At 44.0% G+C, this 26708-nt stretch overlaps 1 long non-coding RNA gene across 3 annotated transcripts in view; it reads left to right on the plus strand.

The window, feature by feature from the left end:
* Positions 1–653: 653 nt before the first annotated feature.
* The window catches only part of LOC127491309 (uncharacterized), a 188665-nt gene continuing 162610 nt past the window's right edge, over positions 654–26708 (plus strand). For all 3 annotated transcript variants that reach the window (XR_011383875.1, XR_011383874.1, XR_007919921.2), the window contains exons 1-3: positions 654–864; positions 3559–3618; positions 10558–10718. This is a non-coding gene — a long non-coding RNA (uncharacterized lncRNA). The remainder of the gene's footprint in view (positions 865–3558; positions 3619–10557; positions 10719–26708) is intronic.

The raw sequence follows: 26708 nt of genomic DNA on the forward strand, positions 1-26708 counted from the left end.
CCGACGCCTCCACCCCCATCTCTCACCTGGCCACATTCCGCCGCCTCCTCTCTGGGCTCCAGGCGAATTCTCCACTTGCAACAACACGCCAACACCCCACCACAGATGTGCCAGGTCCCGTGCCGGCCACCGGCGACCTGCGGCTCCCCGACAGCCGCCCCCTCGCTCCCTCGGCCTCCTCGCTGACCTCCAGGATCTCCCCTCCGCACTGCACCTCGCCCACAGCTTTGCGCCGCTCAGGGAGCGCGTCCCAGGTCATCCCCGTCGCAGTGGTCACCCAGGGACTATCACGTTCCTGCAGTTCAAGTCTCTGCAAACCCTGACGGCAGAAGTCTTCACCTTGCGTGTTGCTTTGTCGGTTTTCTGTCTGCCGCCGCTAGAACGCGAGCTCCATGAGGGGGACCATGGGGTCCGCTCTGGACTCTCAAGCGTGCGTCTCGCCGAACGAACAGCGCTCAACACGGGCAAGGCGCTCAATCGACACTTGCCGACTAAGTCAGGGATTAAGTGCGTGAAGATGCCCCGCCTGCCGCTGAGGGCGGCCTGCAGGATTCTCTCTGCCCCTTTCCTCTGGGCTTCAGTAATTCGACATTCGCGTCGTGAGTAGGCCGCGCCCCTGGAGGGACCTTGTGGGTGCGGAAGCCTCTTGTTGAACACCCGCGAACCGGTTGCAGAGCAGCAGGTTCAGTGGTTCCTACCGTTGCCTCCGCTGACTTTCACGCGATGACGAATCCAAGCCCTGCAGGTCTCAGTTTTTGAAGTCTCGCGTGAAAGGCGCCGAGTTCGGCCTCCCAAGATGGCGGCTTCCCCCGGCGCGATGGCGGAGGCGGAAGTCGGCCGGGCCCTTGTCTCACCCAGCCTTAGGTTGGTGGCGCCTGGTTCCACAGTCTGAACCTGCAGTCTCAGGAACAATGGAAGCCGTGCCTGTCTGCGCTCTCCTCTTGTACTTTTAGGTCTCAGCTAAATGAGGCAACAATTACAGAGCCCGACGCTTTAGGATGTTAAAGTGCTGTTCACAACCAGCCGGGAAAGGTCACCAAATAAATACTTTGACGTCTGCTAAGACAGGAGATTAGCGAAAGCCTTGGCTCTGTGTTCACCCGGATCCCAGGGTGTGGGCGCGATTTTATTCCCTCTCAATTCCTTTGTTGCTCTGGGATTCTGAAATGCTAGGAAGCTTTAATTTCTTGAAAAGCCCTTTCATCAACCCTGTTGACTGTAGGCTAAGATTCCCTCCTCGCCCTCCCCTACATTTGGGTCAGCCTGCACCAAAGGAGGAGGTTATCTGGGCTGTTAAACCTTTGACTCGGTGTCTTTTGAAGAGTGCATTTTGCATTTTGTTATGTCAGGATTGTAATTAGATCCGTTAATTAAGGGAAGAGTGAACTTTTCCCAAACTCTGCACCTCTTTGAATTTTTGATCAGTTTGCTTGGGTGGCTGCTGACCTTTGCTAAGGGGTATGTCACTGCTCATTAATTGGCAAATTTTAATGAGGAGAGTTGATGAATGTGCTGGCCTTGACAATAAATAAAGCTGGCTACCACTCCAGACCTTACCACCTTTCTTGCTTCAAAGTACGTGGTGTTTCTTGACTATCGATGGTTAAACTTGGTACACTCCCTGAGACTCCACCATGAAACACCAATAAGAGGGCCTCCTCACCTTGGCACCATCCTGGATGATGCCTCATGCGCTCTTGCTTTATTCTTATAATAATCTCATTATACCTATTTTATAGAAGGGAAAAGTGAGGCATATTGCAAATAGTAACTTGCATAAGGACATGTGACTAGTTAATAATAATGATGGTAATAGCCAATGTTAGGTTGACTTCTAATTATACATTAGGCACTGTACCATGTTCTTTTTTTTTTTTTTTTTAAGGGAAAGAGTTTATTGGGGGAAACCCGACAGACTGGAGGGAAGGGGCAAAGAAGGAAAAGAGGGAGATGGAGAGTGTAAGAGAGAATGAGAGAGAGAGAGACAGAGAGAGGGAGAGATCAGTAGATGGAGAGAAAGACAGCCATGTGTTCAGGAAGAGATCCTTTAAACTTTGCCAGCGGGGGCGGGGTGGTGGTGGTAGCGTGGTGGTATCACATATGTTGTCTCATTTAATACCAGAATGGCTTTGTGAGATAGGCACTATTTTTTCCACATTTTATTTTTAAATATTAAATTTATTTACTTTACTTGTCTTTTAAAATTTATTTATTTTTATTTTAATTTATTTGAAAGAGTTACAGAGAGAGGTAGAGACTGAGAGGGAGGTCTTCCTTCTGCTGGTTCACTCCCCAGATGGCCACAATGACCAGACCTGTGCCGATACAAAGCCAGGAGCCAAGAACCCTCTCTGGGTCTTCCAACATGGGTTCAGGGGCCCAAGGACTTGGGCCATCTTCCACTGCTTTCCCAGGCCACAGGAGAGAGCCGTCTCAGAAGAGGCTCCTGCCATTGGATTAGCGCGGTGTGCCGGCCGGCCGCGGTGGCCATTGGAGGGTGAACCAATGGCAAAAGGAAGACCTTTCTCTCTGTCTCTCTCACTGTCTGTAACTCTACCTGTCAAATAAATAAAAAAAAAAAATTCTAAAAAAAAAGTGAGAAAAGAGTTCTGGGTGAGTGGGTTCTAGAAGGTTTTACAGTGATGGTGATGTCTGAATGGAGCTCAGGAAAGTGCATTAGATTTGTCCTAGATTTGTGTTTCCTACCCCATTAAAGGCCTACTCTTATCTTGCAAAAGAGAATGAAAACAGAACAAAACATCTTCAGGAAACCACAGTTTTAAGACTCTCATGAAATGTTCTTTTGAGTTCTTGCTGCAGAGTCAAGAAATGGTGCACTTTACCTACTACAAATTCTGAAAAAAAAAAAAAAAGCCATAAATGTGCTAAAAATGAAACAAAACAGGGGGCTGGCTCTGTTAGTGCAGTGGGTTAAACTGCCACCGTCATCCCATGTGGGTGCTGGTTTGAGTGCCAGCTGCTCCACTTTTGATCCATCTCCCTACTAACGCCCCTGGGGAAAGCAACGGGAGGATGGCCCAAGTGTTTTGGGACCTTCTACTCATATGGGAGAACTGGATGAAACTCCTGGCTCCTGGCTTCAACCTGGCCTAGCCAGTTGTGACCCTTTGGTGAGTGAACCAGTGGATGGAAGATCTCTCTCTGTCTCTCTCTGTTCCTCGTATCTCTGCCTTTCAAATAAATAAAATAAATCGTAAAACAAAAAAATCCAGAAAATCTGTGAAAAGCTCATTCCAATTTTGGATACTGGATGAATCAGCAGACTGGTAATATTGGATTTACAGTGTTTGCAAGGAGGCAGACTGTTTTCCCAGGGAATGCCCAAGTTAAAACCCATGGTTTGCATTATTATGATTACAACTGGATCAAAATAGTCTCATTTTCTAGGACAAGAACCAAAGCTTTTTATCTGCACTGAACCAACTGGCAAGGACCAGATTTTCAAGGGGATGGAATGGTGTTTATTAGAGTTGATTAAAAACAAAGAAATGAAATCCTTATCCTCTCTTTCATGCTCTTCTTTAACTTTTTCTCCAGACCCATCATCTGGATCCACAAACTCCTTTTTGTCCTCCCCAGAAGTTCAACTGAATTAAGGTGAATGACACATATGACCTTGTGTTTGTTTGTTTTTGGAAATACATGCTGGTTCTTAGAACCGAGTCTGACATTTGTCAGGGGCCATGTAGTTTGGAGTCCCCTGAAGTAGGCTCAGACATGAACTTGGGCAGGTAGTTTCTTTGGGAAGTGACATCAGGAAGCTAGAATGAAAGTGAGGAGAAAAATCCAATGCAAGTGCTAACAAGGTGATGGAGGTTTGAATCTTCTTGGGATCCCCGAGAATGTTACAGAAGGCCTCCCAGAATTTTTATCTGAAAGGAGGGATGCTGGAGCCTTCATCTCAGATCTCATCTCTCATTGGTTGTGGGTTGTCTTGAGGCATGGGGAGCATAAATGTACCTGCACTTCTGGGCTGCATGGTTATATAGGTCAAGAAGCAACCCAAGAGCAGAGAACCTTAAGGGCAGACAGGGAACCTAGTCCATCTTGAAGCAGTATGCTTTCTAGGAGCTTAGCTTGAGCCTACAGGGAATTGCCCACGGACACTGCTATGGAATCTTATGTGGACCAAGATCATGTATCCACAGTAGACTGTAGTCACACCAGAGAAATCTGTTAGGATAATGTCAGCCTTGAGATAAATGGGCTCAGGTCACAGATATCAGGAGTAAGTAAAATCCTGTAGCAGAAGAGATCGAGAGCAGGTTCTAGGTAAGATCCAGGCAGGCAGTCTCAGAGCAGACAAGTGGAAGAAGGGGGTGGAAATAAGGAAGGGGTATCTGGGAAGGCTGTCAGCATGGGATCAGCTGGTTAGTGTCAGTCCCTTATTTCTTGTTTCTTTCTTTCTTTCTTTTTTGGACAGGCAGAGTGGACAGTGAGAGAGAGAGACAGAGAGAAAGGTCTTCCTTTGCCATTGGTTCACCCTCCAATGGCTGCCGCGGCCTGCGCGCTGTGGCCGGTGCACCGCGCTGATCCGATGGCAGGAGCCAGGTACTTCTCCTGGTCTCCCATGTGGGTGCAGGGCCCAAGCACTTGGGCCATCCTCCACTGCACTCCCTGGCCTCACCAGAGAGCTGGCCTGGAAGGGGGGCAACCGGGACAGAATCCGGCACCCCGACCGGGACTAGAACCCGGTGTGCTGGCGCCGCAAGGCGGAGGATTAGCCTGTTGAGCCGCGGCGTCGGCCCCTTATTTCTTGTTGAGTTCGTTTTACATCCTGACTATAAATCCTTTGTCAGATATATGTGAATATTTTATCACAGCCAGTAGCTTGCCTTCTCATTTTCTTCACAGTGCTTTTCAAAGAGCAAAAGTTTTTATGTTTGAGGAAATTCAATTTATTGACTTTTTAAATACTTTGTGGTTTTGTTGTCCTGTATAAGATATTTTATCCTAATCTAAGGCCACTATGATTTTATCCTTTTTCAAATATAAATATATTTTAGGATATTTATTGTTTGAAAGGCAGAGTAACATGGAGAGAGGGGGAGGGAAGGAAGGAGAGAGGGAGGGAAAGAGAAAGACAGAGAGAGAGGGAGAGGGAGAGGGAGAGGGAGAGAGAGAAAGAAATTCTTCTATTCACTGGTTCACTGCCCAAATGCCTGCAACAACCAAGGCTGAACTGAAACCAGGGTGTCAGGTAACCAAGCACTTGGACCATCATCTGCTGCTTTCCCAGGTATGTTAGCAGGAAGCTGGATTGGAGGCAGAGCAGCAGAGACTTGAACCAGGTTTCTGACATGGGATGCCAGCACCACAATTGGTAGCTTAGTGAGCTGCTGGCTTTTCTGTGTTTCTTTCAGAAGTTTTATAGGTTAGCATTTAGGTCTGTGGTCCACTTTTAAATTAATTTTACTATATTCTTACAGCAAATTAAAAAAAAAAGAGAATAGACTATTGACGTGTTCAACAGCATGGCTGAATCTAAAAATCATTTATGTTGAGTGACAGAAGTTGGACACAAAAGAGTACATACTACATGACTTCATTTTTATACATTTCTAGAAAATACAAGTTAAAAGCAGGTTTCAGTTTGTGGCTCAGAGGAAGTCATGGTGAAACTTTCCTCAGTCATCTCATATCTGGGATCGTCCGACACCACCCGCTTCCACCTTGTTGCCCTAGTTCAATACCAAGAAATGCGAAGTTGGGTACCTTAGGTGTGCTGATTGGGGAGGTATTACCATGCCTGCTCTGGTTGCTAAGATGAGTCTCTTGGGTCTATCTCCAAAGGAAGGTTCACGAGGACATCACCAAGGTAAGGATTGTAAGATATGTAAGGATTACCGGCGCCGCAGCTCAATAGGCTAATCCTCCGCCTTGTGGCGCTGACACACTGGGTTCTAGTTCCGGTCGGGCGCCAGATTCTGTCCCGGTTGCCCCTCTTCCAGGCCAGCTCTCTGCTGTGGCCCGGGAGTGCAGTGGAGGATGGCCCAAGTGCTTGGGCCCTGCACCCTATAGGAGACCAGGATAAGCACCTGGCTCCTGCCTTCGGATCAGCACAGTGTGCCAGCCGCGGTGTGCCGGCCGCAGTGTGCCAGCCGCAGCAGCCATTGGAGAGTGAACCAATGGCAAAGGAAGATCTTTCTCTCTGTCTCTCTCTGTCACTGTCCACTCTGCCTGTCAAAAACAAACAAACAAACAAACAAAAAAGATATGTAAGGATTACCATGGAACTGACCATTTAGAATAGACAGGCCGAGGCTGAGGTGGTGCCCTCTACCACTGCCCTGGTCATTAGAGTCCTTAAGGAAAAGTCAATGTTGGTAATTTGGGAGCTGCTTTTTTATTTTAAAAGATTTTATTTATTTATTTATTTATTTGAGAGGTAGAGTTACAGACAGTGAGAGGGAGAGACAGAGAGAAAAGTGTTCCATCCACGGGTTCTCTTCCCAAATGGCTGCAATGGCGGGAGCTGAGCTGATCTGAAGCCAGGAGCCAGGAGCTTCTTCCAGGTCTCCCATGTGAGTGCAGGGGCCCAAAGTGCTTGGGACATCTTCTACTGCTTCCCTGGGCCATGGCAGAGAGCTGGATCAGAAGTGGAGCAGCTGGGACTAGAACTGGTGCCCATCTGGAATGCAGGCCCGTCAGGTCGGGGATTAACCTACTGCACCACAGTGCCTCCCAGGGAACTACTTTTTTTTTTTTTTTTTTTTTTTTTTTTTTTTTTTTTTTGACAGGCAGAGTGGACAGTGAGAGAGAGAGACAGAGAGAAAGGTCTTCCTTTGCCGTTGGTTCACCCTCCAATGGCCGCCGCGGCCGGCGCGCTGCGGCCGGCGCACCACACCGATCCGATGGCAGGAGCCAGGAGCCAGGTGCTTTTCCTGGTCTCCCATGGGGTGCAGGGCCCAAGCACTTGGGCCATCCTCCACTGCACTCCCTGGCCACAGCAGAGGGCTGGCCTGGAAGAGGGGCAACCGGGACAGAATCCGGCGCCCCGACCGGGACTAGAACCCGGTGCGCCGGCGCCGCTAGGTGGAGGATTAGCCTAGTGAGCCGCGGCGCCGGCCAGGGAACTACTTTTTAAAAATGTATTTAGGGGGCCGGCGCCGTGGCTTAATAGGTTAATCCTCCGCCTAGCGGCGCCGGCACACCAGGTTCTAGTCCCAGTCGGGGCGCCGGATTCTGTCCCGGTTGCCCCTCTTCCAGGCCAGCTCTCTGCTGTGGCCAGGGAGTGCAGTGGAGGATGGCCCAAGTGCTTGGGCCCTGCACCCCATGGGAGACCAGGATAAGTACCTGGCTCCTGCCATTGGATCAGCGCAGTGCGCCGGCCGCAGCAGCCATTGGAGGGTGAACCAACGGCAAAAGACCTTTCTCTCTGTCTCTCTCTCTCTCACTGTCCACTCTGCCTGTCCAAAAAAAAAAAAAAAATGTATTTAGGGGTCGGTGCTGTGGCATAACAGATAAAGGTGCCGCCCAGGACGCCAGCATCCCATAAGAGTGTGGGGAGTGAACCGGCTGATGGAAGACCTCTCTCTCACTCGCTCGCTCTCTTGCTGCCACTTTCTCTCTGTAACTCTGCCTTTCAAATAAATAAATAAATAAAATCTTTTTTAAAAAAGTATTTATTTTTATTTAAAGGTAGTGAGAGAGATAGAGATAGAGAGGGGGGAGAGAGTGAGTGAGCTAGAGATATCTATTTTCTAGCCCAGTCCCCAAATGACCACACAGCCAGGGTTTGGCCAGGTTGAAATCAGAAAACTGGCATTCAGTCTGGACCTTGCATATGGCAGGGACCCAAGTACTTGAGCTACTACCTGCTGACCCTCAGGATGCACATTAGCAAGAAGCTGGAATTGGAGGCAGAACCAGGACTCTAGGCCACTGATATGGGATACAGGCATTTCAAGAAGCATCTTAATCACCATGCCAAATGTCGTTCATGAAGTAGTCACTTCTGATGAGATTGTCAACATTGTCTGACAGATGTAGCACTGTCCTTTAGTGGGAGTACTTTCTGGAACCGTTAAAGAAAGCCTGGGGACTGCCTATTCTGGGGGCTGCAATGTTGATGGCTACCACCCTCATGGCTTCACAGATGAAATCAGCTGTGGTATAATTGAATGCCCACCTAGGTGAGAACTGCAAAGGAAAATATTTCAATAAAAGTTCATTTGGCAACCAGTAGAACAGAGCAAATTAAGAGCAAACAAAAAAGCAGATTAATGGTTGGCAGGGGACAGAGTTGGAGAGGGGGTGGGTTACTAAGAGGTAATAGGAAACTTTTGGACATCATGAAAATGTTTACTGTCTTAAAAAATTTTTAAAGACACATAATATTTATGGAAACTAGTGTGATAATTCAATCATGCATTTTACATGTTTATGATCAAGTCAGGGTAATTAGCATTTTTAGCTCCTCAAACATTTATCACTTCTTTGTGTTAGGAACCTTTGTATTCCTCTTTTCTAATAATTTTGAAATAGATAATATGATGTTGTAAGCTAGTCACCCTACTGTGCTATCCAACAGAAGTTATCCCTGCTGTCTACCTGATTTGCATGGAAATGTTTATTGTCTTCACTGTGATGATGGTTTTATGAGCATATGCAAGTATCAACACTAGTCAGACCATGTCCCTTAAATATGTGCATTTATCATATCAATTATACCTCAATAATGCTATCAAGTTAATTAATTGGGTCAAAATAATGGAAATAGCTTTACAATTTCATTATCCTAAACAGCTTTTAAATCAGAACCTAGTATTAATTTTCCCAAATCACATTTAAGTTAAAAAAAGCCATTACATCTTATCAATCTACTTTTTCTAGTGTGGTCAATTGTCCTCAGAGAAGGAGCATAATAAACATATTTTATGGTTTCATTGCAATATGCTGTTATTTTTGAAACTGGTGTCTTTTACATTTGCAACTAACTGGAGCTGGCAACTTCAAGAATAAATCCTGCACTCAGACATGTTGAGACTTACCCCTGTGCTACCCATGGGCAGGCACTAAAATCCACATCTTTCTTTTAAAGCAGAAACCTGATATGGAGTTGACAGAAATATGTGCACCCTGAAGTCAGGTACAAAGCCTATACCTGTTCAAAAAGAGGGGCAATCTATGAAAACTAGGATTTCACCATCCTAAAATAAACAACATTTTCTGCTTCTCAAAAGGAGTGACAACTGAAAGGAGTTTGTGGCTAAAATCAGTGGCAGATCAAAATCTACCTGGATGACCCAGAACATGCCACCTGAGTGTCTGGACTTCAGTTTTCTCACCTGAAATACTGGTTTACTGGGTTAGATCATTTTTAAAAGCGTTACCTATAATGTACTTTTAGAATTGGTTTCAAGAAACAATTTTGTGGCTCACCCTTAACCTACCAAATGCAGCTGTATTTTTGTTCCAAATGTTAAATATTTAATCAACTCTAAGGTGAAACCCAAATGTAATTCATTAAGCAACTTGGTGTTGAGTCAAATGTAACGGACATGAAAAATGTCTTTTCATTAGTGTCCATTGGCTTCGTTGGTTCAAGAATTCTGGCTGATGGAATGAACAGCAACATTATTCTCCGTTCAAACACACTGAATGTGTCTGAGGGAAAATAAAATAAAATAAAAGCCAGGAGGCTTTCCAATAGCCTTTTTTTCCTAATTGTGATGTATTGATTTTTTATGCTACATTAATGTCTACAAAGCTCTCCTTTGGCTAATCCAAAAGATGAATGAATTTAATGAAAGTTTTTATTTCAAAGTGTGCGTAAAAGTAAAGGTTGGAGAAAGGCACACATGACTATGTACACATACACACGGGCATGTGCAGAATGTGGAGACAAAGGGGAAAATTTTTACATGGGGGGTGTGTGGTAAAGACCACCATCAGAGAATCTTTTTGTATGTTCTCTAATTTTGTTTTTGTCCCTTGACTATAAAACTTGAAAAATTTGTTCTCTCAAAAGTAACAATTACTGAACTTGTAATAACTGTGTATTTTATTTTAAATAATGCAAGATTTGACTTTTCTATTTTTCTATTAGTCAGACTTAGGAAAAATCCCCAAATTTCAGATATGAATTGAATACAGTCACAATGAGTTTATGAAGCTAAAATCAGTAAAAGAAAAAAAGGAAGAAAGAAAGGGAGGAAGACAGAGGAAGAAAGGAATAATGCAGGCAGGCAGGCAAGTAGGCAGGAAGGGAGGGAGGGAGGAATCAGGTGTCATCAGAGCGTGTTCTGTGTACCAGGCATATGACTGGTGCTTCACATCTATAATAATCAATTTCCAGAAATTTAAAGGATATTATTGCGTTCTGTTGACATTCTGAAATTCAGTGGAATATAGCTATCTTCCGACGGTAACTGTTGCAGTGAGTTTCCATCTTCAAGTCCTCAGAGGAGGATATATTTCCTAGAAGGACATGATTTTATCTTCAATTTCCTAGAACAGGAGTTGAGAAAATCCAACTCATGGTTCATGTATTGTCTGTTACTTGTTTTAATTTTTTAATTTGTTTATTTGAAGCATGGATGGATGGATGGAGGGAAGGAGAGAGACAGAAACCAGCAGCCTGGAACTCCCTTACGGGTGACAGGGACTCATCAACTTGGGCCATCACTGCTACTTCCTATGGTCTGCATTAGCAGGAAGCTGGAGTCAGGAGCTGGAGCTGGGAATCAAAGCAGGTACTTTGATAAGGAATGGGGCTATCTTACTTGCCACTCACTCCTACCGCCCAGATTTTTTAAAAAAGATTTATTTATTTATTTTTAAATATTTATTTTATTTCTACAGAGAGAGAGAGAGAGAGAGAGAGAGAGGAAAGAAATATCTTCCATCAGCTGGTTTACTCCCTAAATGGCTGCAAACAGCTGAGGCGGGGCCAGGCCAAAGCCAGGAGCCGGGAGCTTCATCCAGGTTTCCCACGTGGGTACACAAGCTCTTGGGGCATAGTCCATTGCTTTCCTAGGTATATTAGCAGGGAGCTACAGCCGGGACTTGAATCGGTACCCCTAAGGGATGCCAACACTGCAGGCAGTGGCTTAACCTGTTAAACCACAACATCCGCTCCCCAAATTTTTAAAAATTTGTTTGAAAGGCAGAGTGTTACAGAGGCAGAGAGAGGGAGAGGTGCTCCTAGGGGATGCCAGCATTGCACATGGTGGTCAAATCCACTGTGCCACAACACCAGCTCCTTTCCTCCCTACTGCCAGTGTTGTTTATAGCATAAGTAAAGAATGGATGTTACATTTTTAAATGTTTGAAATAAAATTTCATCATGTATGAAAATCAAATTAAAATTTTAGTGTATATAAAGTTTTATTGGGGCACAGCCAACAAATACTACAATGTTGCAACAGAGACAGCAAGGCTCACAAAGTCTGAAATATTTACTATTTGACCCTTTACACAGAATGTTTGCTGAACTTTGTTCTAGGTCATAGAAGAGATTTTACTGAAGGTTGATACCAGGAAAAGAAGTAAAACATGCAGTACTTCACAGATATGGTATCACCGTAGATCTTCCCCCTAGACTGATTCCTTTCTTCTTTTTGGAGCCGTGTCACGGTGGCTAAGAGTACCCAACACTAGATGAAGTGCTCTGGATCCTTAGACTAAGGAAAGGGCTATGGTCTCCCTTGTCAAAAGGGGAATCTTCCGACTCCTCTTCTGTTGTCCTAGAAATACCTCTTCCCAGGACAGCTGGTGGTAAAAAATCGTTTCACTTGAAAGAGTTTGCTTTCATACATGGGGGCATCGTCTGGACCCAGGACCCTTCTAAGACAACCACACAATAAACTCCTATCAGTATAGTTCCCAAAACCTGGCTTATGTAATCTTGTAACCTAGAGTGGATTGAATGAGATTTAGCACTGCAGTTTTTTTTTTTTTTTTTGTTTGTTTGTTTTTTAACTCTCTGAACAAAGGAGTTAACAATGTTTGGATATAGTCACACCCAGAGTTGGATTTTTATGATTAAAAACCACTTTTAAAATTTATTCATGGGAGAGAGAGAGAGAGTGAGAGAGTGAGCAAGAATGAGAGCAAGCTAGACCAGGTTGAAGTTTGGAGTTTGGAATTGATCCAGGTCTCCAATTGCATTGGAGCCCAATTACCTGAGATACCACCACTACCTCCCAGGGTCTGAATTAGCAGGAAGCTGGATATAGGAGCTGGAGGTGGACATTAAACTCAGGTACTTCTATATGGGATGCAGCCATCCTAAGGAGCAGCCTAACTGCTAGGCCAAACACCTGCCTCTAGGGTTGTTCTTAACCAGTATGTTTATCTGAAAAAAGTGTGTGTGTATGTGTGTGTGTGTGTATGATGTCAGTTATCTCAATGAATTTATCATAGCCACATTGAAGCGCTACGTAATTTTCCCAAAGTCACACAGGACACAGATGACAGAGCAGGGATGTAAACCCAATTCTTTCTTTTTTTTTTTATAGTGACTTTTTTTTTTTAATTTATTTGACAGGCAGAGTTATAGACAGTGAGAGAGAGACAGAGAGAAAGGTCTTCCTTCCATTGGTTCATCCCCTAAATGACCGCTATGGCCGGAACTGCGCAGATCCGAAGCCAGGAGCCAGGTGCCTCTTCCTGGTCTCCCATGCGGTTGCAGGCGGCCAAGCACTTGGGCCATCCTCCACTGCTTTCTCCGGCCATAGCAGAGAGCTGGACTGGAAGAGGAGCAGCCGGGGCTAGAACTGGCGCCCATATGGGATGCAGGCATTGCAGGCGAAGGATTAACCAAGTGAGCCATGGCGCTGACCCCTAAACCCAATTCTTTCAACTCTAAGTTTTCTCTTTTGGGAATTTCTTAACGAGTAAATATATGATTTCCACTGGATGTCTGGAAAATTTTCGGAGTTCACAGATTTCTGTATGATGGCACAAGAGGACCTTAAAGGTACTTGTAGCTCATAGCATACAACCTGAGAGACCTAGGTTTGAATCCCTGTTTGCCCCTTCCTAAATGAAGAATGTCTCCTTAGGAGGTCTGTTGGCTTTTCTAAGGACTTCATCTATAAAATGAGAATGATAATGCAACTTATAGGAAAGTCACAAAATTTAAAAGAGGCAACACATGTAAAGCACTTTTTGCTGCATGTCACTAAGTGTTCTGTCACCATTACCTACCATTTTATTTTAGTTGGCTAAAAGTGGAACTCCCACAGAGTAGTAGTTTACTCTTTCCACTGCAAAATGCCAATTTCTCAAGAACAATTTCAAGTTTAATTTTTTTTAAAGCTCAGATGTGCACTGTTGAATCCTCCTTGAATTTTGCTGCCTGTTTTTGAAAGGTTGCTTTGGGGGAGGGATGCTTGGGGGATCTCCTCATGGCAACCACTGGTGCTGTTTGACAAGGTCTTGGGAGTTGACGATGTTCAGGGAAAAGGAGGCTTCAAGATGCTCTTCATGATCCATTAGGCATGGATCATTAGCATGGCTCAGAAGTACAATGAGCCATTTGTAGCAGTCTATACTGTCAGCAACCCGCAAGGAGCCCATGCTCGTCACCACAGACTCTTAACAGCTTAGTTCTCGGAATTGCAGTGATGGTTGATGCTTTATTTCAAAGAACAGGTTGAACACATACTCTCAATGAAGATATTAGAAAATTTACTTTTAATGTGTTTTTTTTTTTCTTTTTAAAACTTATTTTATAGGCAGAGATTGGAAAGAGAGAGGAAGACAGAGCACTCCATCCACTGGTTCACTCCCCTTAAGTGCCCCCAATAGACCCCACCCCAGCTGAGGGCAGTTAGTTGCCACGAACCCAATCCAGGTTTCCTGTGTGGGTGGCAGGAACTCAATCACTTGAGCCATCGGCACTGTATCCCAGAGTGCGCATTAGCAGGAAACTGAAGTCAAGAGTGGAGCTGGGTACTGAACCAGGCATTCTGATTTGGGATGCAGACAACTTAACCACTAGGCTAACATCTGCCCCCTTTTAATGATTTTAAATGTTTCTGTGTGGGATGTTGATGTGAAAATGGCACAATATACATTTATGTCATTAAGGTGGGGGTGGCATTGTGGTGTAGCAGGTTAAGCCACCACTTGCTACACCGCATTCCATATTAGAGTGCCAGTTTGAGACCTGGCTGATCCACTGCCAATCTAGCTCCCTGCTAATGCGCTTTGAGAAAGCAGTGGATGATGGACCAAACACTTGGACCTCTATGTGGGAGACCTGTATGGAGGTCCTGGCTCCTGATCCAACTCTGACCACTGTGGCTATTTGGGGGAGTGAGCCAGTATACAGAAACATTCTCTCTCTCTCTCTCTCTCTCTCTCTCTCTCTTGTCACATTGACTTCCAAATAAGTAAAAATAAAATCTTTTCAAAAAAATGTGCACTGGAGCTGGTGTTGTGGTGTAGTGGATAAAGCTGCATCCCATGTGAGCAATGGTTTGTGTCCCAGCTGCTCCATTTCCAATCCAGCTCCCGGCCAATGGCCTGGGAATATCAGCGGAAGATGGCCCAAGTGTTTGGGTCCGTCCCTCCCACCCACATGGGAGACATGGATGAAGCTCCTGCCTCTTGGTTTTGGCCTGGCCCAGTGCTGGCCATTGCAGCTATCTGGGGAGTGAACCAGCAGATGGAAGATCTCTTTCTATCTCTCTGTCTCTGTCTCTCCCTCTCTCTCTCTCTGGGACTCTTTCAAAATAAATAAATAAATAAATCTTTTAAAAATGCATTACTGTGCTGTTTAAGTATGTTAAAAAGTGAGAAATGTATTGTGAATTTCATCTTTTCACAAAGCTCTGCCCAAATATCTATAACTATATCCACATACATAAATATTTAATTTATTAATAAGATGCATTTATACCATACTACTCATACTCATCCCACACGGAAAACAAGTCTAGAAATCATGTAAATGTATCCTTGGAACATTTTTCAAGCATTTTTATCCAGTGGAATCATTTTCATATAGTTCCCTTCTGTTCAACAATTTCCTATGATAAACTCTAGATGGGGTTATCATTCTATCTCAGGATATATGTGAAGGGAGAAACGTAAGATAATTTTGCTATCTTTTCTTTTTCAGTAAAACTTTCCTATGTAGAATAAAACTTTCCTATGTAGAATAAAATTAGCTCCATAATATTGAACAATATATGTAAATGTTCATACAGTTAGCTTAATGGAAAATGCTAAGAATGGGGTGGAAAATTCATTTCCTTTCTTAACGAGTAGTTTCAGCCAGTCAGCCAGATTGTCGTTTTCTGTTCTTAAAATGAAGTCAGTTCCAAAAGCATCTTTTTGTTTGTATCTTGTCTGTCAAATTGTCAAGAAGGAAATCAATAAATGGTATATGAAGAAAAAAAAGATTTTTCTTATCTGAATTTTTTTTTTTTTTTACTTAGTGGGGACAGATTTCATCAGTGCTAGGATTTGTTTGTACCTGGTGAGCAATACTACCAGCCCATCTCCCAAATCTCAGGGTTTAATTGGTTCCAGTTATGGGTCATTACTTGACCAGAACTCTTTAGGCTCTGGCCTGGATAATTAACATTTCCTCTTCATTTGTATTTGGACTATGAAAGTAAACATCTCTGAATACAGAACACTGTGGTCCCACAATTTAATGCTAATGACTCCAGTCTTTTCATTTGCAGGTTCACATGGATGCGATACAAGGGGCCAGGTAGAAGGGTAAATGTGATATACAGGTTTCAAACTCAACAAAGTCAAAATTAGACTGCTCCTTGGTCAGCCTGACCTACTCTAACAATGTCCTTCTTTGGAAGTGACATTTCTTCCTGCCCACAGTACCACACTGTTACCAACTCACCTTTGACGTCTCACGTCTTCACTCCCTGCCTCTATTCAGTGACAAATCCCGTCCGTATCTCACTGTCACTCCCTTAGTTTCAGACACGCTCATTTTGTGCTTCCTCTTCTCCAGCGGCCTGTTCTCTGCAGTTATACTCTTTCATTTCCACACTGCAGGCAGATGCACTGGTGTAAGGAGGCAGTTTTGATCATGTCGCCACACTGCTAAAAAGCCTCCACGGGCTTCTTCACACCATTAAAACTAAAACCCCAAATCCGTAACATGACTCAGAAGACCCTCCTTGGTCTGGCCCCCACCTATTTCTGTTTATCAAGAAGCTTTAAAATTATTTTTTAATTGGCTATATTTATGGGGTACAGTGTGATAATTTGATTCACGTATTCAAGGTGTGAGCCGCCACTTGTTTCTAGTGATTCATTTGTGCAGTGACTTCACCATAGTCTACCTGCACTGGCCTTCTCCAAGATTCCTCTACTCTTCCCTCAGTGCTTCTGGCACACATCTACTCAAACTTTGGGGCTCAGACTCTGAGAGACCTTCTCTAACTTCTCTATACTCCAACTACACTCCTAGATGAAGTCGGTTCCCTTTGTTTACTCTCTTCTGAAACCTGGTAATTCTCTTCCCTGCACCTCTTGGTTCTTGTGCATTTCTGACACTAATATTGCATGCCTTTTCTGTGTTAGCTGAGCCTCCACGAGGAAGACATCCCATTTTGTTCACCACTATTTCCACATTGCTTTGGCAAGAGCTTGGCAAAATAAAGGACCTTAAGTCTTAATGAATGCAGGAATTGTCAAACAAACACAAAATAGTTCATCGTTTCATTTTGATTAATTAAAAAATCATGCTGAATTAAGCAATCAAAAAACCTTGCTATTTTGGGCCCCTAATAAACACTTTCTAAAAATCAGAAACTATCAGCGTCCCCCCCACTCCTAGAATCTCAGGGCACTTCCTGGATTCTAGCAAATGGTAGGGTGGGCTATGGTTGTGGGTTGTCAGATACAAAGCAGGATGATTCTCAGATAAATAATAAGTAATTTTTGAATGTAACTACGTCCCATGCACTATTGGGAACATGCTTATATGAAATAACTATTTTGCAATGTATTTGAAATTAAAAGTTAAATAAGCATCCTGCATTTTTACTCACTTCATCTAGTAACTTGACTATAAGAGGAGTGCCAGTTGGGGCAGTTGCTGTGGCGGAGGGGGTAAAGCTGCTGCCTACAGTACCGGCATCCCATATAGGTGCTGGTTCAAGTCCCGGCTGCTCCACCTCTGATCCAGCTCTCTGCTATGGCCTGGGAAAGCAATAGAAGATGGCTCAAGTCCTTGGGCCCCTGCATCTATATGGGAGACCCGGAAGAAGCTTCTGGCTCCTGGCATCAGATTGGCACAGCTCCAGCTGTTGCAGCCATTTGGGGAGTGAACCAGCAGATGGAAGACCTCTCTCTCTCTCTCTCTCTCTCTCTGCTTCTCCTTCTCTCTCTGTGTAACTATGACTTTTTTTTTTTAAAGATTTATTTATTTTGGAAGTCAGAGTTACACAGAGAGAGGAGAGGCAGAGAGACAGAGAGGTCTTCCATCCACTGGTTCACTCCCCAGATGCCACAACGGCTGGAGCTGCGCCAATCCGAAGCCAGGAGCCAGGAACTTCTTCCAGGTCTCCCATGTAGGTGCAGGGGCTCAAGGAGTTGGGCCATCTTCTACTGCTTTCCCAGGCCATAGCAGAGAGCTGGATCGGAAGTGGAGCAGCCAGGACTCAAACTGGTGCCCATATAGGATGCTGGCACTGCTTTACCTGCTATGCCACAGTGCTGACCCATAACTATGACTTTCAAATAAATCTTAAAAAAAAAAAGGAAAAGAAAAGAAAAGAAAATGGTCTCAAAACACTTTAAAAAAATAAAAAAAGAAGAGTGCCAGTTGAATTTTCAGACACACCAAAGGGTGATGGATAGGAGATAACAGAGCCTGGGAATTCTCTGTAATGGGAATATCAACCCAGTTTTAAATTAATTAATTTTTAAAGAATTTATTCAAGGTATACAAGTTTCATGTATTTCTTTCTTTCTTTTTTTTTTTTTTTTTTTTTTTTTTTTTGTGACAGGCAGAGTGGACAGTGAGAGAGAGAGAGACAGAGAGAAAGGTCTTCCTTTTGCCGTTGGTTCACCCTCCAATGGCCGCCGCGGCCGGCGCGCTGCGGCCGGCGCACCGCGCTGATCCGATGGCAGGAGCCAGGAGCCAGGTGCTTTTCCTGGTCTCCCATGGGGTGCAGGGCCCAAGCACCTGGGCCATCCTCCACTGCACTCCCTGGCCACAGCAGAGGGCTGGCCTGGAAGAGGGGCAACCGGGACAGAATCCGGCGCCCCGACCGGGACTAGAACCCGGTGTGCCGGCGCCGCTAGGCGGAGGATTAGCCTAGTGATCTTTCTTTCTTTTTTTCTTTTTTCTTTTTTTTTTTGACAGGCAGAGTGGACAGTGAGAGAGAGAGACAGAGAGAAAGGTCTTCCTTTTTGCCGTTGGTTCACCCTCCAATGGCTGTCGCGGCTGGCGCATTGCGCTGATCCGAAACCAGGAGCCAGGTGCTTCTCCTGGTCTCCCATATGGGTGCAGGGCCCAAGCACTTGGGCCATCCTCCACTGCACTCCCTGGCCACAGCAGAGAGCTGGCCTGGAAGAGGGGCAACCGGGACAGAATCCGGCGCCCCGACTGGGATTAGAACCTGGTGTGCCGGCGCCGCAAGGCAGAGGATTAGTCTATTGAGCCATGGCGCCGGCCTCATGTATTTCATATATACAGATTTAGGAACATAGTGATACTTCGCACCCTACCCTCCCTCCTGCCCACACTCCTCCCCTTCTTCCTCCTCCCTCTCCTATTCCCACCCTTAATTTTTACAAAGATCTATTTTCAGTTTACTTTACATTCATAACATTAACCCTACACTAAGTACAGAGTTCAACAAATAGTATGAAGAGAAAAACCACTGTTCTTCAACAGTAGAGACAAGGGCTAAAAGCAGTCATCGAATCTCAAAATGTTCATTTTACTTCAGTACATTACATTTTAGGCACTCTATTAGTTACCACAGATCAGGGAAAACATATGGTATCTGTCTTTTTGGGACTGGCTTACTTCACTAAGTATAATGTCAACCCAGTTTTTAATTCATCTATGGTCTGAGAGATTTAGGATGATGGCTTAAATGAAAGCAATGTTGTGTTGATGGTTACAGGAGCAATTGAAGGGGAATGGGAAATAGCTCATCCAAGTCTCCACATTGGAACCTCTGCTAAGTGACGCAGTCATGTTCATCTTATCACTGGGTTTACTGGAACCGAGACTCATCAAATAACTAAAAATGTGTGATTCTAAACATTGCTATTCCATTAAAATTTTTAAGTATTCATGTTTCCTAATCTGTGACTTTATTATTGGAAGATAATTTTTCACAAAATTAACCTACATGGTAAAAGTCATATTTTTCACCTGTCTTCATTAAGTCAAATTGAATGCTGATTCTTTTTTTTAAATATTTATTTATTTGTTTGAAAGGCAGAGTTACAGAGAGAGAGAGAAGGAGATATAGAAAGAGAGAGAGAGAAAGAGAGAGAGAGATCCTATCTACTGGTTCACTCCCCAAATGGCTGCAAGGACTGGGGATGGGCCAGGCCAAAGCCGGGAGCCAGGAGCTGGGAGCTTCATCCAGAGCTCCCTTGTGGGTGGCAGGGGACCAAATGCTTGGGACATATTCTGCTGCTTTTCCCAGGCTATTAGCAGGGAGATGGAAGTAGAGGAGCCAGGACATGAACCAGCACCCATATGGGATGCCAGCGTCACAAGTGGAGGCTTTACCTGCTACACCACAATGCTGGTCCCTGAATACTGAGTCTTAAAGGTTATACATTTATTTTAAGACTTTCACACAAAAGTATGTTTGAATATTCTGCTAAAACCTTATAATGTTTATTTAGAATATAATAGCTTGATATAATTTTCTATGTATAGTAATACAAAGAGTACACCCACTAAAAATTTAACTTATTAACATGTTAAAGACTTACTATAAATATTAAATATACTCAGGCAGAGACTGTGACATCAGTATTTAAAGAAAGAGGGTTGGGTTAGGGTACTTCAAAAAGCTTGTAGAAAATAGAAAATTATCATATGTTCTCCCTGATTGGCGACAACTAACTGAGCACCAAAGGGGAAACCTGTTGAAGTGAAATGGACACTATAAGAAACAGTGACTTGATCAGCTCTTGTCCTGACTGTTGATGTACAATGTAATACTTTATCCCTTTTAGTATTTTTTTTTTATTCTAGTACTATTGGTTGAACTCTGTAATTAACACACAATTATTCTTAGGTGTTTAAATTTAACTGAAAAGTGATCCCTGTTAAATATAAGAGTGGGAATAAGAGAGGGAGGAGATGTACAATTTGGGACATGCTCAATCGGACTTTCCCCAAATGGTAGAGTTAGAAACGTGCCAGGGGATTCCAATACAATCCCATCAAGGTGGCATGTACCAATGCCATCTCACTAGTCCAAGTGATCAATTTCAGTTCACAATTGATCACACTGATAGGTCTAAGAGTCAAAGGGATCACACAAACAAGATTAGTGTCTGCTAATACTAACTGATAGAATAAAAAAGGGAGAGAATGATCCAACATGGGAAGCGGGATACACAGCAGACTCATAGAATGGCAGATGTCCTAAATAGCACTCTGGCCTCAGAATCAGCCCTTAAGGCATTTGGATCTGGCTGAAGAGCCCATGAGAGTATTTTAGGCCTGGAAAGCCAAGACACTCTGGCAAAAAAAACAAAAAACAAAAAAACAAAAAACACCTAAATGAAAGATCTCTGTGAGTGAGATCCCAGTGGAAAGAATGGGGCCATCAAAGAAGGAGGTACCTATCTCTGAAGAGAGGAGAGAACTTCCACTTTGACTATGACCCTGTTGGAATAAGATCGAAGTTGGCGAACTCAAAAGGCTTCCATAGCCTTGGCAACTCATGACTAGAGCCTAGGGAAATTACTGACGCCATAAACAAGAGTGTCAAATTGTTAAGTCAACAACAGGAGTCACTGTGTACTTACTCCTCATGTGGGGTCTGTCCTTAATGTGTTGTCAGTGTGAAGTAATGCTATAACTAGTACTGAAACAGTACTTTATACTTTGTGTTTCTGTGTGGTGCAAACTGTTGAAATCTTTACTTAATATATACTAAATCGATCTTCTGTATGTAAAGAGAATTGAAAATGAATCTTGATGTGAATTGAATGGGAGAGGGAGCGGGAGATGGGAGGGGTGCGAGTGGGAGGGAAGTTATGGGGGGGAAGCCATTATAACCCATACACTGTACTTTGGAAATTTATATTTACTAAATAAAAGTAAAAAAAAAGAAAATAGAATTAAAAGTTCAGTTTATTTTTTTGCAAAAAAAAAACCCAAGCATAAAGGAATATTCAAAAAGTTCATGGAGAGGCCAGCATTGTGGTGCTGTGAGCTAAGCTGCCAGCTGCAATGTTGGCATTCCGTATCAGAGCTCTGGTTTGAATCCCTGCCATTTGCCTTCTGATTCAGCTGCCTGTTAATGATCCTTGGAAAGCAGCAGCTGTCACTTATGTGCGAGACCCATATGGAGCTCCGGCTCATGGCTACAGCCTGGAATAACCCCTGCTGTTGTGGCTCTTTGGAGAGTGAAAAAGTGGATGGAAGGTCTCTTTCTCTTGCTCTCACTCTATCACTCTTTCAAACAAATAAATATGTCTCAAAAAAAGTTCATGGGAATTATATATTATGAAAAAACTATGCAGGGGCTGGTGCTGTGGTGTAGCGGGTGAGGCTGCTGCCTGTGGTGCTGGTGTCCCATGTGGGTGCTGGTTAGAACCCTGGCTGCACCACTTCTGATCCAGCTCTCTGCTGTGGCCTGGGAGGGCAGTGGAAGATGGCCCAAGTCCTTTGGCCCCGGAAGACGCGGAAGAAGCTCCTGGCTCCTGGCTTTGGATTGGCGCGGCTCAAATCATTGCTGTCAGTGGGGAGTGAACCAGCGGATAGAACACCTCACTCTCTCTCTCTCTCTCTCTCTCTGTGTGTGTGTGTGGCTCTGACTTTCAAATAAATAAATCTTTTTTAAAAAAGGAAAAACTGGGCCAGTGCCATGGTTCACTTGGTTAATCCTCCACCTGCGGCGCTGGCATCCCATATAGGTGCCGGTTCTAGTCCCAGTTGCTCCTCTTCCAGTCCAGCTCTCTACTGTGGCCTGGGAGGGCAGTGGAGGATGGCCCGAGTGCTTGGGCCCCTGCACCCGCATAGAAGACTAGGAAGAGGATCCTGGCTCCTGGAGATAGTGGCCATTTGGGGAGTGAACCAACAGAAGGAAGACCTTTCTCTCTGTCTCTCTCACTGTCTATAACTCTATCTGTCAAATAAATTTAAAAAAATGCATAAAAATGAGATTTCAAAATTTTTTACACTAAAATTATTTTTACACTAAAATCATTTTTTAAATTCTATTTTCCCATAACTTTGTGGAGTACCTTCATGTATACAAACATTCTAAAGCCATACTTTATGTAGGCAAGGTGTAGCTATGTATAAAAGGAATAATTTGCATGCACCCAAAAATTTGGAACTGGAAAGAACCTGATGCTGAAGTCCTAGGATTTCATTTTACAGATTGGAAATACCTGCATAGAAAGGTTTAATGCTATCCATGTGCAGGCAGCAAGCCAGTGGTTTACCCAGGAGCAGATCCAGCATTTGCAGTATGTGTGCTCTCTTTACTATAATTTACTTTTTTTTTCTGGTTGTAGAATCTTTTGCATCAACCTAAATCCTAGAACAGCTGTTGGAAGGTGTGCCCTTGAGCCTTTTTCCTATCATCTCTTCTGGCGTGTGTATACTTATTGAATATAAACTCATGTGATAGTTGGTTTCAGAATACCATTGAGAAAGGTCCAGGATGATTACTTCTATAGAAAAGAAACTGAAGCCAAATAAAAATCACCCTGAGGTGCTGGATTAACCTTGTGATGAAAGTGTCATTATCCCTGACTTACGGACGAAGAAACTGGGGGTCAGAGAGGTTAATTTAATTGTTGAAGGCGATATACCTTGGAGTAGTAGGGTTTTGATAGAAAATCAGGTTATCCAAATTATACATTCTATACCTTTTTCTCCTCAAATGTTCAATACCCTCCCTCTTACTTTCTTAGCTTATGACCTACCTCTTTGTTTCATGGAAACAAACTGAAACAATCAGAAGAAAATTGTTCCAGCTTCCCCACGACAAATCTGCCGAATCTGCTCCCTCTTTCAAAGAAGAGGAAATGTTGAGCTCTTATCTAACTTCCTCTCCCCAAACACCGTGTCTGGGACATCTCATGGGACCTGTAGGCTGCTAAGAACCTCAAGCCACCATGTACACTTTCTGTTCTAAATCGTTCATTTGCCTCTTGCTACATTATTCTATTTCCTATTTATTTATTTATTTATTTATTTATTTAAAGATTGATTTATTTATTTGAAAGGCAGAGTTACAGAGAGGCAGAGGCAGAGAGAGAGAGAGAGAGAGAGAGAAAGAGAGAAAGAGAGAGATGTCTTCCATCTGCTGGTTCACTCCCCAGATGGCTGCAATAGCTGGAGCTGGGCCAATCTGAAGCCAGGAGCCAGGAGCTTCTTCTGGGTCTCCCACCTGGGTGCAAGGGCCCAAGGACTTGGCCCATCTTCTACTGCTTTCCCATGTCATAGCAGAGAGCTGGACTGGAACTGGAGCAGCCAGGGCTCTAACAGGCGCCCATATGGGATGCCAGCACTGCAGGCGGCGGCTTTACCCGCTATGCCACAGCTCTGGGCTCTCTTCTTTTTAAAAAGTCCTGTTTCTTGGCCGGCGCTGTGGCTCACTTGGCTAATCCTCCTCCTGCAGCGCTGGCACCCTGGGTTCTAGTCCCAGCTGGGGCACTGGGTACTAGTCCAGCTCTCTGCTGTGGCCCGGGAGGGCAGCGGAGAATGGCTTGAGTGCTTGGGTCCCTGCACTCGCATGGGAGACCAGGAGAAGTACCCGGCTTCTGGCTTCGGATTGGCACAATGCTGGCCATAGCGACCATTAGGGGAGTGAACCAATGGAAGGAAGACCTTTCTCTCTGTCTCTCTCTCTCACTGTCTATAACTCTGTCTCTCTCTGTCTCTCTCTCTCACTGTCTAACTCTGCCTGGAAAAAAAAAAAAAGTCCTGTTTCTCATACTATCAACTTTGCGCATTTTTCAGTGTAGCAAACTCCTCAAAAGTGTTACCTTGGCCGGTGCCATGGCTCAATAGGCTAATCCTCCGCCTTGCGGTGCCGGCACCCCGGGTTCTAGTCCCGGTCAGGGCAATGGATTCTGTCCCGGTTGCCCCTCTTCCAGGCCAGCTCTCTGCTGTGGCCCGGGAGTGCAGTGGAGGATGGCCCAGGTTCTTGGGTCCTGCACCCCATGGGAGACCAGGAGAAGCACCTGGCTCCTGCCATCGGATCAGCGCGGTGCGCCAGCCGCGGCGGCCATTGGAGGGTGAACCAACGGCGAGGGAAGACCTTTCTCTCTGTCTCTCTCTCTCATTGTCCACTCTGCCTGTCAAAAAAAAAAAAAAAAAAAAAAAAAAAAAAAAGTGTTACCTGTGTTCTCTATTTACACATCTTTACTCTCTCCTTAATCCATCTGCCATCCTTACTTCCTGAAATCACTCTTGTTTTGATTTCCTGAGCCTTAATCTTATTGATTCTGCTGGTTGCTTTTCCAACCTTATTTGGCCTTGGAATGGTTGATTCTTCCTTCCTCATTGGCACATTTCCCTTCTCCCCCTAATTTAAAGATACTGCACACTCTCAGTTTTCCTTCCACACGACAGACGGTTTCTCAGAGAGTTCCTCTAGCCCTTCATCCTCTTTCCTGGCTCAGTGTAGGCTCAGTCCTCATGTATCTTTTCCTCTTCTTTAGCTTAGATGGCGTCATTCGATTCTAAGTCTTTAATTCCCATCTGTATTTGGAGGTCTCCTAATTGAGAGAACCTCTGGATCTCTCTTGAGTTCTAAGGTGGAAGGGTGCTGGGTGAAGAGAAAAGACTCAACCAGCTCACGTGAGAGTGCGGAAGGAATTTCACCTTTATTTCTGACTGCCTTGTGCCACTCTCATCACTTTTCTTCTTTGTGGTCAGAAACATACCCTTTCTTAGGATTTAAAGTCCACAGACTGTTTTGGTTGATAGGCAGAGTGCATTTTACATATAAATGTCCCTCCCACAAAGGCCTCTTAGGGGTTACATTGGAATGCCACGACCAGTGCCAAGACTTCAAACAATTTTCTAAAGATTTGAATTAAGAGTAGGAAATGAAAGCTGCTCATTGCAAATTGGCTTCTCTGCCTTCCCAGGAGTCAATTTCTACTTTCAAACAGCTAGGAAAATCACGGGTAGCACTTTTTTGGTTTTTAAATGTGTGAGTGACACTGGAATTTCAGGTTTTTACTGAGGTTTGTGATTTAAAGCCTCAGATACTGATTATGATAATGCAAGGTTGTTTAAAATGGATAAAATGTTTGGAGAATTATTTATCTCCTGGGAAAAGTAGATCAAATCAATCAGTGTGTATCAAAACACAAAAGGCCAGGTTTGGTAGATCCTCCAAGAGATTGATAGAGGGGCCTTGTGTCCTTTTATTATGTGGTAAAATTTTATGGCTTGTTTGTATTTGCCCTTCTTTAACTTCAATGGTGATATCTACAGTAGTTTAATATATTAGTGGTTTATAAGGGTGCTAAAATTCAAATGTTAAACAGGGCACATTGTCCTGGAATGCCTATTTTAATGGACAATTATGAAGGGAAATTTTAAAAATATTAAAACAGGCATGGTCACACTAGTACAAGTATCTGTACTGGCACATAATACCTGCAGGACATTTCATACTTGGGGTGAGTACTTAAAACTTCTCACATCCCCCTGTCCTCAGGGTATGAATTTGCTTTTCCCTGCAGTCAGAGCTACATTGACATTGATGAGATGTTTGAGCAACCCATATACTTCTGGGGCCAGAGAGGTAATGTTTTTATCTGTAATAGACTCCAAGCTTCCCTAACCTAAAGTCTGTATCTTCCTTTATTTTGTAACCCTGCAAGCAGCACAGAACTTGGCACATAGATAAAAGTCTAGTAAAACTTAATTCACTGGGATTGCACCAGATCCATGATAGAATTTTCAGAAACAATTTGTAAGGCAATAACAGAATGTCTACAAATGTAGAAAGGCTGTGCTGTTCTCAAAAAAAAATGAGTTTTCTGAGTCTCATATGGGGAAGTGGATGGCTGGACTTAAGGCATGGAATCTGGGAATCACTGGCAGAGACAAGGGGAGACAAGGCAGCGTAGTTGCTGCCAGAGCACCAGTAGAGCGTTGCTAGAAACGGAAGGTAGTGATCTGATGTGCTTGCATGGACTCAAATTGGATGACTAATTGCAAATAAATAGAGACAAATAATTCATGGTCCTTCACATCACACAGAAATGAGAGTAAACAAACTACAGTTACAAAGAAACCTATAGATCAATCTTACCAATTCAGAGATTTCTCTGTGATTCTACTTATATGAAGTTCCAAAAAAAAAAAAAAAAAAAAAAAAAAAGACACCAACCACAAAGAACAAGGTTCACAGGGGTGAACCTTTGGCACAGTGGCTTTAGTCTGTACTTTGGATGCCCACATCCCATACCAGGATGCCTGGTTGAGTCCCAGCTACTCTGAATTTGATACAGCCTCCTGCTAATGTGCATCCTGGGAGGTAGCAGATGCTGGCTCAAGTACTTCAGTC

Source organism: Oryctolagus cuniculus, chromosome 18 (genome assembly GCF_964237555.1).
Source record: "Oryctolagus cuniculus chromosome 18, mOryCun1.1, whole genome shotgun sequence".
NCBI classification, from domain to species: Eukaryota; Metazoa; Chordata; class Mammalia; order Lagomorpha; family Leporidae; genus Oryctolagus; species Oryctolagus cuniculus.